Below are 18,327 nucleotides of genomic sequence, written 5' to 3'. Positions count from 1 at the left end.
GTGACAAACAGACCCGAACTATTTGAATCAGTTAATGCAGAACAGGGAATCAGCGATCATAAAGCGGTTACTGCGTCGATGATTTCAGCCGTAAATAGAAATATTAAAAAAGGTAGGAAGATTTTTCTGTTTAGCAAAAGTGACAAAAAGCAGATTACAGAGTACCTGACGGCTCAACACAAAAGTTTTGTCTCAAGTGCAGATAGTGTTGAGGATCAGTGGACAAAGTTCAAAACCATGGTACAATATGCGTTAGATGAGTATGTGCCAAGCAAGATCGTAAGAGATGGAAAAGAGCCACCGTGGTACAACAACCGAGTTAGAAAACTGCTGCGGAAGCAAAGGGAACTTCACAGCAAACATAAACATAGCCAAAGCCTTGCAGACAAACAAAAATTACGCGAAGCGAAATGTAGTGTGAGGAGGGCTATGCGAGAGGCTTTCAACGAATTCGAAAGTAACGTTCTATGTACTGACTTGGCAGAAAATCCTAAGAAATTTTGGTCCTATGTCAAAGCGGTAGGTGGATAAAAACAAAATGTCCAGACACTCTGTGACCAAAATGGTACTGAAACAGAGGATGACAGACTAAAGGCCGAATTACTAAATGTCTTCTTCCAAAGCTGTTTCACAGAGGAAGACTGCACTGTAGTTCCTTCTCTAGATTGTCGCACAGTTGACAAAATGGTAGATATCGAAGTAGACGACAGAGGGATAGAGAAACAATTAAAATCGCTCAAAAGAGGAAAGGCCGCTGGTCCTGATGGGATACCAGTTCGATTTTACACAGAGTACGCGAAGGAACTTGCCCCCCTTCTTGCAGCGGTGTACCGTAGGTCTCTAGAAGAGCGAAGCGTTCCAAAGGATTGGAAAAGGGCACAGGTCATCCCCGTTCTCAAGAAGGGACGTCGAACAGATGTGCAGAACTATAGACCTATATCTCTAACGTCGATCAGTTGTAGAATTTTGGAACACGTATTATGTTCGAGTATAATGTCTTTTCTGGAGACTAGAAATCTACTCTGTAGGAATCAGCATGGGTTTCGAAAAAGACGATCGTGTGAAACCCAGCTCGCGCTATTCGTCCACGAGACTCAGAGGGCCTTAGACACGGGTTCACCGGTAGATGCCGTGTTTCTTGACTTCCGCAAGGCGTTTGACACAGTTCCCCATAGTCGTTTAATGAACAAAGTAAGAGCATACGGACTATCAGATCAATTGTGTGATTGGATTGAAGAGTTCCTAGATAACAGAACGCAGCACGTCATTCTCAATGGAGAGAAGTCTTCCGAAGTAAGAGTGATTTCAGGTGTGCCGCAGGGGAGTGTCATGCCAGACTGAGATTCATTGGAAGAATCCTAAGGAAATGCAATCCGACAACAAAGGAAGTAGGTTACAGTACGCTTGTTCGCCCAATGCTTGAATACTGCTCAGCAGTGTGGGATCCGCACCAGGTAGGGTTGATAGAAGAGATAGAGAAGATCCAACGGAGAGCAGCGCGCTTCGTTACAGGATCATTTAGTAATTGCGAAAGCGTTACGGAGATGATAGATAAACTCCAGTGGAAGACTCTGCAGGAGAGACGCTCAGTAGCTCGGTACGGGCTTTTGTTGAAGTTTCGAGAACATACCTTCACCGAAGAGTCAAGCAGTATATTGCTCCCTCCTACGTATATCTCGCGAGGAGACCATGAGGATAAAATCAGAGAGATTAGAGCCCACACAGAAGCATACCGACAATCCTTCTTTCCACGTACAATACGAGACTGGAATAGAAGGGAGAACCGATAGAGGTACTCAGGGTACCCTCCGCCACACACCGTGAGGTGGCTTGCGGAGTACGGATGTAGATGTAGAGATGTAGACATTGGTTGCAAGTGGGTATTTAAATCAACGTGTTCGCTGTGAGTAGGCATTTAAATCAACGGTGAAAGCTGAAAATTTGTGTCGGACCGGGATTCAAACCCAGGTCTCCTGCTAACTAGGCAGGTGCTCTGACTGGATACAGTGGTCATCACAAGTGCACAGACTACCCTAGCATGCCTCTCTTCAGAGCCAAATTCTCAACTTATCTACCAATGTAGTGCCCCCAGTCCATTATCGCCATTACTCAAGACATTCTGCTGATTCCCACTTGAGTTTGAGCCTGGTGTGCATCCGCACTAAGGAGATCATTGGCCGTCATCATCTTAATTTTGCGCACGCGCACCCCCCCCCCCCCCCCCACACACACACACACACACACACACACACACAGTCATCAGCCAGAATGTTACAACCACCGACCTACTATCGATATAAACCCGTCCAGGCGATAGCACTGTCACCTGGAAAGGAATGACTGCTAGTCACACACACGCACAGAGCATGTAGTATCAGTGAGCATGCTGTCCATGTGTAGAAGGGGGAAGCCGTGCAATCTATCTGAGTTTGACGGAGGGCAGGTTGTGATGGTCGGGGACTCGGCACGAGCATTTCAGAAACTGCATGACTTGTCTAGTGTTCAAGAAGTGCTGTGGTGAGTGTCTCCAACACTCAGGGGAACCAAGATGAAACCACATCCAGACGTCGTGGGATAAGGCTGCCATCCCTCATTACAAATGTCACACATCACAGGCCATAACTGAGAGGGCTTATGGGACTAAACAGCGATGTCATCAGCCTGCCATGTCAAAGTTACTCACAGAAGAGAGAGGGTCTGCTAAAAGTGGACGGATCAAGCCAGGGGAAATTAAAATAAACACTGTAGAAGGCATAAAATGCTGGCCCAAATCTAAAAAGTAGAAAAAAAGAGTGGTCATGGGGTCCCAGACTGAGAAAACATGAAGAAAAGTCCCAACAACAGTCACCCTCCCCTGCTCTAAGAGTAAAGCAAAATCTTAAATCTGAAAATAAAAACCAGTTTCATAGAGGAAACTGAGGACCAGTCCAACAACCGGTGAACTGGGGAGGGGTGGGGGGCTGTGAGGGAGGGTGTTGGGTAAGAGTGTAGGGTACACGGGATGGTAAGAGAATTGGCGAATGGTGATTGCGTAAGAAAGCAGAGAGTGAATCCTTGCTTCTTTGAGGAGAATGTCAACGGGACTAGTTAGAAAGGCACCAATAGCCAGATGCACTCCACAATGTGAACAGGGTCACATATTTTCATAGAGGAAGGAGCCACTGAGCCATAAACCTGACTACCACAATCTATTTTGGACAAGACCAGAGCACAGTAAAGATGTAGAGTATTAAGGTTTGCACACCAAGATGTGTGGCCCAGGAGGTGTAGAGCATTAAACTTCTGCATGCATGTAGTCTTCAGGTGACGAATATGGGGCACGTCAGCTTTTTGTCAAAAATAAGACTCAAGAAGCCGGACTGTGCTACAACGTTTAGGAGCTGGTTGCCTAAATGAAGTTCTGGATCGTGTGTACTGTGGGTCAATGACAAAAATACATACCTCACATTTTGTAGGAAGAAAATTAGAAGTGACACTTAACACAGAAACCTGTGGGATACCGTTCTCATGAATCTGAAAGGCACCGAGTGAAGTGTCAACTCGCCAGTGGTATTAAAACTCTCGGATAAAAATCAGACGGGGACCACTAAATCTGAGTAAATGGTCAGTTGGAGATTGTCCTTCCTGGAAGCCACACTGATATGGGGAAAAAGCCTCCGCGATTTGAGTACCCAACGTAATCAGAAACTAACCATTCTCTCTAACAGCTTACAAAGCACTTTCATCAGGCTAATCATATGGTAGCTAATCATATGGTAGCTGTGGATAGACATTTGGTTCTTCCCAGGCTTAAGGACAGGGATAACTATACTGTCTTGACATTGTGAAGGGAAGGTACCCATGAGCCAAATGTGGTTGAAGACCTTGAGTAGATATTACCTCTGGGTAATGTCCAAGTGCTGGATCACCCAGTTGTGGACAGAATCCGGGCCTGGGGCAGTGTCATGTGAAGAGGTAAGAGCCTGCAAGAATTCCCATTCAGTGAAGGGTTCATTGTAGGGTTCAGCTTGATGGAGCTTGAAAGAGGTGGGAGAGTTCTATCTGTTCAACTCAGTGTTTCTGCCAGACAAAGGTAGCAGGACAGGAAGAGGATGCCAATACTGTCACGAAGTGTGGTGCGAAGCGTGCTGCAAGAATCAATGGATAATTACACAGAACACCTCTAAGGATAAGACCCTGGACAGCTGACTGTCACTGGCAGCCCAGAAGGCTATGGAGCTTGGACCAAACCTGTGACAAAGGGGCAAACGTTCACTGGGAGCAAACACAGTGCTCCCAGCATTCCTTTTTACTCTGCTTAATAAGGTATCGAGCTTTAGCATGGAGACGCTTAAAAGTGAAGAGATTGGTCTGTGAAAGGTGTCATTTAAATCACAGCAGTGCGTGTTGGTGGTTCTGGACGGCAACTGCTACATCCTTGGTCCACCACAGTACTGGTCAAAAATGAGCGCAGCCTATGGATAGGGGGACAGCAGTGCCAACAGCATGAAAAATAGTGGCAGAGAAGCCCTGCATGACCGCATCAAAGCTATTCAAGAGAGGTGTTGAAATGCAGCAAAATTCCCAACATGAGAGCCTGCTTGTCTTGCGTTGGCAGGGGAACAATATAACCACTAGAAAGTGGTCACTGTCACAAAGATCATCATGGGGTGACCAATGTAAGGAAGCCATGAGAGCAGGGGAGGAGATAGTGAGATCGACAGCAGTAAAGATGCCATGAGTGGCACTGTAGTGGGCAGGGGAACCATCATTTGGAAACACAAATCAAGGTCTGTAATAAACTGGTTAACTAGAAGACCTCTACCCATCAAAGTGGCACTCCCAGCAAGCACCAAAGGGGGTGGTGTGCTTTGAAGTCCCTAAGGAAGAGATACAGGGGTGGGAGTTACTGTGTTAAGGTAGACAGTTCAACATATTGAAAGTGGCCTACCTGGAGGAAGGTAGATATTGCAAATGGTGATTTCTGGAATTGTATGCACTCTAACCACTATTGCTTCCAGGTTGTTACAAAGAGGGATCCAGTCACTAATGACATTAGTGTGAACCAAAGTGCAGACCCCTCCAAATGCTATCCTGGGGCCGGCACGGTTCCAACAGAACAGCCGATAACCAAAAAAAGTTGAAAAGTGGTCATCAAGGAAGTGTGTTTCTTGAAAAGCAAGACAGAACATAGAATAGGAGGAAACAAGGTGTTGTATTTCCGGGAAATAAGGCGTTGTATTTCCAGTAAGTGATGATAATACCCACTGCAATTCCATTACATTATCGAGTAGCGAGAGTCCAGGTTAGGCATAAAGAAGCTGAGGGGAGGTCACACCACTTGGTCAGTGGCAGTCACTGACAAGGAGGGGGTGACATCGATGAATAAGATGTCTGACACAAGTTGAGAGGAGGGAGATGGCCCCTTGGGGACACCGGGGATGGCCTTGTACTGGGACTTCTTCTTCTTCTTCTTCTTCTTCTTCTCTTTCATAGGTGGGGGAGAGCAAGGTACAGAGGGAGAACAGGTTTCTTCAAGATCCGGAACCGAAAGAGAGCAGGTGACCTTGGGGCGCATAGATGGTGAGTCTGGTGGCAGAGTTGTTGTAGCAGGCTTACAGCCTGAGAGACGCTGGGGGAGGGGTCCTGGGGGTGAGCCTAATCACCGGCAGGTGCCGCAGGAGGAGGGCACTTCTTTAGCCAGGGAGGGGGAGCAGCTCCGGGACAGGAGGCCATGGGAACTGCAGAGGAGGGGGAGGGGAGAAAGGGACGGGGCTGGGGCAAAGAGGAGGTAGGAGGGGAAAAGGATGTAACAGAAGCAAAAGTTGAAGAAAGTGACGCTGGTTGGAGTCTGTCACATTTTTGGTGAGCCTCAGCATAAGACAGGCGAACCATGGAGTTGTACAGTTGGATATTTTTTTCTCTACTGTAAGCTGGGAGTTGTACAGTTGGATATTTTTTTCTCTACTGTAAGCTGGCCAACCTGCCAAGTGTGGAGAGTGGTGATCATGACAACTGACACACACACACACACACACACACACACACACACACACACACACACACACACACACACAGGAGGCAGAACACTGGGGCTTCCCTCATGGACGATGATGATGAAGATGAGTTGGGTTGAGGGGGCGCTCGACATCACGGGTCATCAGCGTCCTCATGAAAAGTCAACATGAAATCTCATAGGTGGGGATGAAGGCTGTCCCCACATGCAGAGCAGTTTAGAACGTACTAAAGTCTGCCGCCCTTCCCCACCAGTTTAGTCTCCCACTGATGCATGATGCATCTGTCAGAAAATGTGATAATGGCGTGCAATGGGATGGGACATTGGTGGACAGCATCATCCCAAAATGCTTCCTTGGCTGCTTTATCAGCCATGCCGTTACCCTGTATCCCAACGTGGCCAGGTACCCAGCAAATGATCACCTCCTTGCCGTGGCGTTGGAGCCAGTGTAAACAGTCAAGGATAAGCTGAATCAGCGGGGCTACCGGGTACATTTGGTGAAGTGCTTGCTGTGCACTAAGAGAGTCGGAACAGACAAGAAAACTCATACAGTGATGTCTCTGAACCCTCTCTAGTGCCATTAGAATGCCATATAACTCCAAATCATAATTTGTAAATTGTTCTGGAAGACGTACTTTAAAACCCCTATAAGTGAAAACCACAGAACAACCGAGAGCATTCTCCTGCTGGGATCCATCTGTATTAAATAACAACAAAACTATGGTACATACTTAAAATAGACGAAAACAAAGTTGTAAAAACCATATCTGGAGTACAAGTTTTCGGGTACTGTGTCAAGCTTAAAATCACTTTGGGCCTCCGAAGACATCAAGACAGCAGTGCGTTCCATTGCTGGGTGTATATTTTCATGCCTGAGAGATCCAGATCCTTGAGGCAGTCAGTAGCACATATACCAAATGGCTGGGTCGCTTGGGGCAGATTCCTGAACAGTCGTTCGAAGGTGGGCATTGGATCACTGAACTAAATGCCAAAGACTGGGGTGATGCTGAGATTTTCAGCGCCTGTCAAGCCAAAAGGATACGTCACCGAATCCAGAGTGGTGGTTCACCAGCCTCTGCACACACTCTGAACTGGGCTGGTCCGAAAGGCTCCAATTGATATCTGAATGTCCGCATGGTGGACAGCATTTAACATCCGGAAGTCCCTCATGGAGGGCTGTCCACAGTCACCACACAGAGCGTTTGGGGTACAGCAGGAAGACATATGCACAAAATGCAAGCAACAAAAGGCACCTCATGGTTGGTGAGACGTACGGCTTCACGTCACATCTGAGGGAAGGTATCTCCCTTGAAAGCCAGAATGAAGGCACTGGTATCGCAGCATTGTCTTTATGACTCTTCTGCACACCTACAGCAAAATGAATGCTGCGTTGCTCCAGATCAGCCCAGAGTTCCTAATCAGTTTGCAGGATGAGATCCCTATGAAAAGTCACTCACTGGACCATATTCAGAGACTAATGAGGGGTAATAGACACTGGGACATTGGCAAGACATCACAAGCACAAAGAGCTGCAGACTGTGCAGCAGAAGAAGCTCTGATCCACAGGGAGCCCGACCGCATCTTACTGGGAGACTTCACTAAAAAAAGAGCCCATCTGTCCTAGTACAGATAAGGTAGTGGGGAAAGTGCTTCATCCCAAGGTAGCGAGTCTGGCCATCCTCCCATGGTGTAGCCAGGGAAGGGAATGCTACTGGGACATATGAAGCACCATTCAATGATCCTTTACAATTCATAGAGATGTCCATTTGAGAATGGCCAGATTTTTGCAGCTCGATATGCTTCACGCGACAAGCATCCACCATGGTGCCAGTCACACTGAGCAGCGGCTCTCCGAATCAGCGCCACCTGGCACAGCAAGGACTCCTTGTGATAGGGCAGCCGTCGCTGGGAGTTTAGATGCTCCAGGAAGACAAGCAACCACTTTTTGGCATACACCGAAGGGAAAAGCTCAGGTATCAGTAGTGTGATCCCTGTGTTGTCAGGGGGCTCAGCCAGATGGGTATATAGCAGCTCCACCAGATGGACTGGTTACATGTAATGGTGATCTAGAGGAGTGGTGGAGAGCTACGGTGGGGAAGGAAGAACAGATGGAAGGAGGAAGAGGAATCCATGCCGTAGATGCTAAGGAGGGAGTTCTTCCCCAAATGGCTCAAACTAAAAACAGAAAATTTAGAAGTGGAGGTCAAATGTCAAGAGGGGATCAATACAGGGAACCAGGTAGATATAAATCATAAAACCTAGAGAGAGGAAGAAACGAAGATAGGGAAGGGAGGTGCAAGGTGAAGAAAATGCAGCCAGGGGAGGGAGAAAGGGCTGCAGCAGCTCGGGGCCCTATATGTGCCATGCACAAAGTCACAAAAGAACTGTGAGCCCCCTGGGAGGCAAGTGTGCCTGAACACTCAGTGCAACAAATGCTCTTCATGATGGACCTCCACAGCTGATGACCCATGCATCTGCAGATGTTAACATTACATCACCAGCAACTATGACTGAATGGGCATGTGACCTTTGGCACTGGACATAGGCACGATCGCAGAGCGCTGATGGCCTGATGAATCCTGATACCTTTTTCATCATGATGGGTGGGCATGAATCAGTCTTCTTCCAGAGAAACAGCTCCTTGACACCTGTACTGCGGGATGGATACAAGCTGGCAGTGGCTCTATTATGCTCTGGGGAACATCCACGTGGGCATCCGTGGGCCCAGTGGAGCTCACGCAAGGCATCATGACGGCCAAGGAGTATCGCACACTGGTTGCAGACCACATACACCCCTTTATGATGATCATGTTTCCGAATGGCAGTGGCATTTTTCAAAAGATAATACAACCCATCACAAGGCCTGTAGTGTCATGGAGTGCTTTGAGGAATACAGCGGCGAGTTCCAATTGATGTGCTGGCTCCACAGCTTACCCAGTCTGAGCCCCATCACACACATCTGTATTGATAAAATGTGGTGTCAGAAATCACTGCACCCCCTACCTGGAATTTACAGGAATTAGGTGACCTGTGTGTGTGCAATTGTGGTTCCATCTCCCACCAGCAACCTACTAAGGCCTCATTACTTCTGTGCCATGGTGCAATGCCACCGTGTCCATGCCTAAGATGGACATACTGGCAATTACGTAGGTGGACATAATATTCTGACTGATCAGCGCGCGCGCGTGTGTGTGTGTGTGTGTGTTTCTTTCAGCCATGACCTACTAAAGAACAGACACCATTTTGTTCCAGCAGCCACTACGGGGGAGGAGGAGATTAGTGTTTAATGTCCCATCGACAATGAAGCCATTAGAGATGGAGCACGAGCTTGGATTAGGGAAGAAATTCCCTTTCAAAGGAACCATTCCGGCATTTGCCTGAAGCGATTTGGGGAAATCATGGAAAACTTAAATCAGGATGGCTGGAGATGGGTTTGAACTGTCGTCATCCTGAATGCGAGTCCAGTGTGCTAAGCATTGCACCACTATGAATTAAGACACAAAGTAATTACAGACAATGGCTGTGAGTGGGCATTGATTCAAATCATTGGGGAAAATTTGTGCCAGGCTGGTAACTGAACCAGCCATTACTAACCTAGTGGCCTTTGCCCATTATTCTCATTACTTGCAGCATGTTGCTGATTCCCGTAAGAGATCACTGGCCATCTTCACTTTAATTCTGTGTGTGTGTGTGTGTGTGTGTGTGTGTGTGTGTGTGTGAGAGAGAGAGAGAGAGAGAGAGAGAGAGAGAGAGAGAGAGAGAGTGCATGCGCGGGGGGGTGGGGGTGGGGGCTTATTTATTATTTCCTGGAGATAAATTACGGTTGTCATGAAAATTTCTGTCTTAAGCTTGTTGCTGGCAACACTGTCAAAAAATCCATCATGTGTATCAAATCAGCATCTGCTGGGCGTCTACTGGACATGACAGCCTCACAATAGAATTGATCAAGCTTATTACTGACATACTACTGCTCACAACAACAACTGCTAATATTTTCCATAGACCATAAAGCTTTTATATGGATAACACAGATGAAATACTTATTCCACCAGAGCCAAATCCTTTCTGTCTAGTACCATCACTCAACCATCTTCTGCAAGTCCTTTTCTGTATCAGGAACCTCACAGTGGACTGGTGTCCCTCACTATGTCAGAGAACCAAATAACATATTCAGCTACAACAATGTCTGCCTCTATTCTGTACACTTTAAATTCAAATCATCTTTAATTTTATTTTAATTTCATTACTATGTATCATATTCTGACTGTAATGAGTTTCTAATTACATGTAAAACCCTAGTCAGATGTAAGAGGGTCCTGAAAGTCATAATTTGATCAAGTGCTGATGACATTAGCTTGGCAGTGTAGGATGCTGTGTGCAACACTGGCATTGTTTCAAAGAGTGCAGTTCATGGTATAAGTTTATGACTTGAAGAAAATAAACTAACACCAAATCATAGTAAGACTCAGATTTTATAGTTTCTAACACAATTCAATAAAACCTGATGTCCTAATTTCACAGAATGGGCATACAATTAGTGAAACTGAAAATTTCAAATTTCTAGGTGTTTAGATAGTAAACTGTCTTGGAAAGCCCATGTTCAGGATCTTGTTCAAAGACTTAATGCTGCCATTTTTAGTATTCGAACAGTATCTGAAATAAGTGCTAGTTCGACACAGAAAGTAGTCTACTTTGCTTATTTTCATTCGCTTATGACATGTGGTGTTATATTTTGTAGTAACTCTTCCCATTCTCAAAGCATATTTTTGGCTCAGAAATGGGCAGTTCGGGCAATAAGTGATGTAAGTTCATGAACCTCTTAGCGACCCCAGTTTATTAGTCTGCATATTCTGACACTAGCCTCTCAATATACATATTCTTTACTGTCAGTTATTGTCAACAATATCAGCTTATTCCCAAGAATTAGCAACTTTCACTCAGTTAATACTAGGCAGAAATTCAATCTGCATTTGATCACACTTCCCTGACTCTTGTGCAGAAACGTGTAGTATAATACTGCATCCATTTTCAATAAGCTACCACAAGAATTCAAAGATCTTAGTAGTAATCCACATGCTTTCAAATTGAAACTGAGGAGTTTCCTCACAGGTCACTCCTTCTATTCTGTTAACAAGTCCCTTGAAAAATTAAACTGATTTCTGTGTTACATTGTTGATTGTGCTCACATAAACTTAGGGCTTGTCTTTTTTTATAAACATTTTATTTCATCTGCTATTAATTTTCTTTGTAATTTCATGTACTAACACGTTCCATGACCTTGGAGATTTGTTCCTCAACTTGGGTCCTATGGAACTAGACATGTAAAATGAAATAAAAGAAAAATAAATAAGTAAAAACAAATTATGCACATGCCCACAGTCATATATATAAAAATAATTATGTAATGTGCAAATCATCATAATAAAAACAATATCTGGTGGTAAGAAACTTGGATCGAGAGGTAAATCAGTAAAAAATCATCTCTAACACCAAGCTGAATCAGCAAGTGAGTCAAGAGCACTATGAGCTGAATCGTGAATGAGCCACAACACCACAGTGACTCCTGTGTTGCTCTGTGATTCACTCCAAGTGCAGCTTGTAAAATGTTTCCTTCAGCATGTTGTGTGGTATCACTGCTGCAGTTATTTGCTGTAGGATCTTCGTTCTGCTCACCAGAGATACATTTCGGATCATATGAGTTGCTGCTCCTTTTTTCTGATTCACTGAGCCGTCACTCCTTAGAAGGATCTGCCTCTTTGAATCAGTACACCAGTGGATCCCCCATTTGCAGTTCAGAGGCCATCCTGCTTCTTACAGGAGCTGGCTTTTTTGGAGGAGACAGCTAGCCTTGAGTGCATTTTTCAACATCATTCTCCCATGCTAGAAACCAACCATGGTCCTCTGGCATGGAGATGAGTGGAAAGCTTAAAACAGAGGCTCAGACAATTCTGTAATGGTCTGGGATGCAAATTTCTCAATCTCCACAATCAGGTGGCGAAGCGGTGTGCACAAGTAGGTTTTTTAGGACACAGAAATTCCTCCATGGATTTGATTAGACACTTTTTTATGTCAGGCAGAAAAGAATATCAGCCCCATTAATTAAAGAGAGTAGCATTTGTCATGTCAGATTGGAGAAAGGAAACATTAATAAAGTATTAGTGAACTGCATGAGTGTCCATGGATAGATCCAAGAACTAATCTTGCCTGTAAGCAGCAAGAATATCCAGATAGATCTCAGGAGAGAAAGCTGGCTAAAACCAGATGTTAATAGCAATGACATTCTAAATTCTGGCTGAAATGTATGTTACAAAGGTAGATTGAACACTGGTGGTGGAAGTGTGTTTATGGCTGTAAAAAATACAATTATGTCAAGTGAGGTTAGTATAGATTCCAAACATGAAATGATTTGCTTGAAGGTGAGCATTAAAAGTGGATCCAATATGCTAATCACAGCTTTTATTGACTCCCTGCCTCAGGAGCAGTAATGACAGACATTTTAAGAGAAAAGATGGGGAAGGTTGGCCACAAATTTCTTGGTCAAGTTATTTCAACTTACCAGCTATGGACTGGGAGACTCAAGCGATTAGGGCAGGTTGTAGGGGGCAGGGAATAGAGTGAAATTGTTCTAAACATCTTATCCAAAAATTATCTTGAGCAGTTAACCAGAGAACCGACTTGTGAAGTTAAAATCCTTAGAGTTTCTGGTTACTAGGAGACCCGAACTTTCCAACCCAGTTCATGTAGAACAAGGAATCAGTGAACATAAGGCTGCTACAACATCACTGAATATGGCAGTAAATAGTAAATGTAGGAAGATATTTCTGTTCAGCCAGTGTGGCAAGACACAGATTTCAAATTACATGTGAGATCAAATTGATACATTCGTCTTTAGCAGTGGAAATACTGAGCATAAATGAACAAAGTTAAAAGTATTTTACAATATGCCTTAGAAACCATGTGAGAGATGGGAAAGACCTGCTGTGGTTTGATAGCCATGTTAGAAAGCTGCTCCGAAATCAATGAGAGTTTCACTCAGGTTTAAATGTAGCCAAGGACTCCTAGAGAAACAAAAACTGAACAAAGCCAAAATTAGCATATGGAGAGCAACATGTTGAGTGTTCAGTGAATTCTAAACTAAAATTCTACCTACTCATCTCACAGAAAACCATAAGAAGTTTTGGTCTAGTGTTAAATCAGTCAAGATATTGAAGTCATCTGACCTGACACACTGGGACCATAATGACAATGAAACGAATGACACAGAGAAAGCCGAAATGTTTCGTATCTTTCTCCAAAAGTGTTTCACTGAGAAGGATCGTAATGTTCTTCTTTTTAATCATCACACAAATGCCAAAATGATAGATTGGAAAGAAGCACAAGTCACTCCCATTTTCAAGAAGCATTGTCAAACAGACGCACAAAACTCTAGGTCTGTAACACTGATGTCATGTTAGTACGATGCAGAATTTTGGTAGGCATTTTATACTCACAGTGACATTTCTGGAAACCAAAAATCTCCTCTGTAGGAAACAATATGGAATCCACAAACAAAAATAATGTGGAACCCAGATTACCCTGCTTATCCACTAGACCCATAAAGCAGTAGATACCGGTGGCCCAGGTTGATGTTGTGCTCCTTGAATCACTGGAAGACTCCTCAGAAACTGTGGTCCACCCACAAAACAAGTAGCTTACAAATTCTTATTGACCAATACTTGGAATATTACTCGCCAGTCAAAGATCTGAATCAGATAGTTCAAAATTAAAGGACAATATCAATCTTATTACATGCTTTTTGTCAAATTGTATTATTTGCAATCAGAGAACGAGATTGCATGAATTAGCACCACATATCTGTTGCAGTGTTAGTGGGACACTTGAAGTCTGAGAGCCCAAGTAAAGCAGAAATCTCTATCCATTTCTTACCTTCTGGCTGTGATTCCACCCAAGGGCTCTACACCTTGTGGCTGTGCATTACTGCAACCTTTCTGTGCAGTCTGTGAAGCACATTCTGGATGACAACCCTAGCCACTGGCTACCTGAGACATGGGAATTGCCAAGTTTCTGCTGATTTCAGTTAATGCCTTGTAGTAACTGAGTGACCATGTAATGAATAAGACCAAGTAAACATTAGTGATAGTGCTTTAATAAAATGAACACCATAGACATGATTTCATGTAACATGAAACAAGATGATGTCACATTCTTGGAAGTTAAAATTGCTGATTTGGAAGAAATTTGCTTATGCATTTGCTGGCAATGAGAAAATCAAAGATATAGTGGCTGTTTTGTAGATAGAAATGTATACACTTACACTGGACGCGAAAGTGGGGGCTTCAAATCTTTTAAAACATTTTGTGAGGCAGCTGTGAAAAAGAAATTGTAAATTTTGTAAGGAAAGACATTTTACCTTTTGAAGTTGGGATGTAGAAATGGATTTCTTAAAACGGCGCAGTTTCTTATTGATGTGGGGTCCACGTACAGTACAGTGAGTGCCAAGCAATTGCCATCTCATCCAACCACCATTTCATGAAATTTAAAAGAAACCTCTGATCAAGATGAGGTATGTTTCCAGCGCAGGCCACCAACAATTGGTCTATAGAGTGATTCATACCATACAATAAACTACATGGGAGTGACTGCTCATTACATTAACAGTGAAAACGGAAAACTTCATGTTGTGCACTAGAGATCTCAAGAGTGAGATTTAAAAAAAAACACCTGGGAAAACATAAACATGAACTGATTAAGATATTAGAGTAATTCAGTTTATCCAGAACTGCACAAAATGCCGTGTTCATTGTCAACAGAGGTCCAATCATTGTAGCAGAGCTTCATCAATACATGAGACTCTCATGGTCAGTGCACATTCTCAATAATGTGCTGGAGCACATGACTGTAGGAGATATCAATGATATGAAGAGTGATGTATAAATATTAATAAATTCTTGTTGAGCTTTCACAACCTTTCTTAAAAGACATGGGCTTCAGAACAAAGGGAAATTTGGACACATAATGGGACAGCAACTTGACACGTATGAGTCAATTAACTTTCAGTTCTTCCAAGTTCTAGCAATCTTGTCCAAGATAAATCAAGGCAATTTAAATGATTTTTTTTTTTGCTAAAAAATGTTGCAAGATGTAGTAAGCTTTCTGATATAATTTAAAAATACCTGCCTCAAAATGTTTTTAGTTTGTTTACTATTCCCAACAAGAACATTTAACTTCAAAATAAGATGTGCAAAATGTCATGGAATTAAACAATGATGATCTGTTAAATGCCTACCTAAACTACTAACACACGTCACCAACAGACTGTTATTCTAGAACAGGCTGTTCCTGTTCATAGAGGATTGTAGCTCTCTGTGAACAATGAAATCGGCACACACACCTCAGAGCACTGTTGCTTGCTCTGAAATGGCCTGGGACAGTGGAGCCTTGTCATCTGTCAACTGCACTATGTATGATTGTCAACCTCATACTCGTAGCGCCCACACCGCGCTGTTTCCAAGATGCTGCAGTGAACACAGCTTAGACCTCCTGCTTCATGACATTCAATGCACCTTACTTGGCCTCCACATCAATAATGAACTGCACCTTGTCAAGAAATTCTTTTCCACAGCAAACTTCGGAAGGTAAAATGGCTTTTCTGACAAGATTGCCCCCCCCCCTTTTTTTGGGGGGTTATCTTCAAATATCTGCGGCTGCAGATATGGAACTTGCAGATGCAGATAAGGGTCATGCAGATGTGGTGCAGGTAACGTTTTTTTGTATTTGCACATAGCTCTAACTATTAACATAGTGGCTTATAACACAGAGATCTTTACCTTAAGATTGCCTCCTTGTCACCGACATTGTTGTATGTCAGTTCAAAAGGAACAAAATAGAGTAAAACCCCATTTTTAAGCTCTTCAGCAGACTGGCCCAAGAAGGAGTAAAATGCAGGAAAACTTAATATACAGGAAACACAATAAACTGTAAATTTCATGCCTATTGTTCTCTGTTTACGAAGGCTGCCAACTTTATTCTATTAACTAATATTTTATTTACTGTAATTTTATGATGATTAAGAATAATAAGTTTCTTATTAGAAATGAATATATATTTTAATGTGGTTTCACAAAAGATGAAGAGTGAAACTCATGCTTGCATTTGTGCGTGTCAGCATTCATGAAGGCAGTGGCTAAGTGCTAACAAACACAAATGCATATTTCCTTCTTCATTCCGACCATGTCCAATGATGTAAATAAAGCACAGGAACAAAAGTCTTTCATGAAACCACATTAAAAAGATATTTGTGTTCTAACATAATCATCATAAAATTGTGGTATAAAGCTCGTAACACAATATTTGGTTACAACACTAAAGTTGGCATTTCTTGTAAACAGGGAACAATAGCCACAAACTCTACAGCTTGTTGCCACAAGGAGGTTACTCGATTCAGGGACGTCATGGATGAGGAAGAGGGTGGAAACTGTCATCATGTTAAGGAGCATCCTGAGGAGGAATGTTTATGTCTTACATCAGGTGGTAACAACCTTAGTCTGTGCACCTGGTACAGACTAGCGTATTTTAAGTGGAAGTAATGACAATTCATGAAAGCCCGTTACAGAGCCTACTGTCTTCAAAAGAGGTGCTTATTTATAAAAATCACTGTGAAATTTAAAGCTGTTGTATTACAATTCAATGAGCAGAAGGAAGGTTGCTTCTAGCGTCACTATCCCCAGATTGTGATTACCACTAAGACAGTAACACAGCATATTTTCACATCTTTCTAAACACTGCAAACTGTAATAAAGGCGGCCATGACCCAAGACACTGACAATGAAAATCTAGCTTACCATGCTAATGCTACATTACATGGTCAATAGCTTTGTGTTGTCTGCTTTTCCTGCTTTGTTCCAAGCCCGACTTTGAACAGGAATAAAATGTACTTTTTTGCAGAAATCTGTGTCAAAATCAATGTTAAAAGTTACAATAATGATGAAGAAAACTTAAAATGTGAGAAATGTTGAAACAAAGAGTCATTAATGATGGGACTGCACTGTATTGACAGAATAGAACACTGTTTGGACTGGCAAAAATGAATGTAAAAAGTGGGAAAACTTAATATGCGAGAACATGAAAATGGTGTTTCACTGTAAAAAGTTTAGTGTTAGTGGAATTGAGAAACTAACTGCGCAAAGTAGGGGAGTAGGGGAAATGTTGCTGAAAGAGGCTGCGGGATTTTGTAAAATGCATGAAATGAGCAATTTAGTTAGTTAGTTGTGTGTTCAGATAATCAATCTCACAGTAACCATTATGGTGTGGAATGTGTTAAGTGCTCCAGAAATGCAAACATGAATTAGGTTGTTTTTTTTAAAAAAAAAAGCTTAAAGTTTTATTACCTACCCCATTCCCTTAAATGTCACAAAATGCATATATTATACCTATAGATTCATTTATTCATATTCAAGAATTCATCTATGGTATGGAAGAAGTTGTCAAGGAGATATGATTTCAATTTGTTTTTAAAACAATTACTGCTGTTTGCAAGACATTTTATTTCAACTGGTAATTTATCGAAAAGTTTTACGGCAGCATATTTTATCCCTTTCTGTGCCAAAGATAGGTTAAGAACAAGATAGGGTAAGCCTTACTTTCTTCTGGTATCATAATCATGAATGTTTGCTGTTTTTAAACTGCTCCATGTTGTTGAGAACAAATTTCATTACTGAATAAATGCACTGTGAGGCTATTGTAAGAATTCCTAACATTTTACAGATGCCTACAAGATGTGCAACTATGAGCCCCACACTTTACGCTAAGCACCTTCTCTTGAGCAATGAATACTCTTTGCCTAAGTGTTGAGTTATCCCAGAATATTATTCTGTGTGACACCAGAGGGTGAAAGTATGCTAAGTAAGTTAGCTTACTAATTTCAATAACCTCAAAATTGGTAATTATTCTGACTGCAAAAGTTGCTGAACCTAGTTGCTTTAGAAGATCCAAAATATGAATTTTCCTATTAAGATTCTCATCTATATGTACACCCAAAAACTTAGTATGCCCTATCACAGCTACTGACTTCTGTTGATGTGTAATTTTTATTGAAGGAACTGTACTCCTTGCAGCAGAAAATTGGATGTACTGTGTTTTTTGTAAGTTCAGAGCAAGCCTATTTTCAGAAAACCAATAAATAATTTTTCCAAAGACGTTATTTGTATCACTTTCTATTGGAGTTTCTTTTACTGGATTAATAATGATTCTTGTATCATCAGCTACCAGAGTCAGTTTAGCTTCTTGTTTGAAATAAGAAGAGGGGTCATTCACATACACCAAGAATGGAAGGG

General features: G+C 42.6%; 1 protein-coding gene across 4 annotated transcripts in view; it reads right to left on the bottom strand.

Annotated features, from left to right (window-relative positions):
- The window catches only part of LOC126353863 (SWI/SNF-related matrix-associated actin-dependent regulator of chromatin subfamily A containing DEAD/H box 1 homolog), a 190,083-nt gene that overhangs the window by 138,359 nt on the left and 33,397 nt on the right, over nucleotides 1-18,327 (bottom strand). The gene's annotated exons all lie outside the window — the stretch shown is intronic.

Source organism: Schistocerca gregaria, chromosome 1 (assembly GCF_023897955.1).
Source record: "Schistocerca gregaria isolate iqSchGreg1 chromosome 1, iqSchGreg1.2, whole genome shotgun sequence".
NCBI classification, from domain to species: Eukaryota; Metazoa; Arthropoda; class Insecta; order Orthoptera; family Acrididae; genus Schistocerca; species Schistocerca gregaria.
Note: the sequence above shows the minus strand (reverse complement) of the source record. Positions and strands in the feature narration are given on the sequence as shown.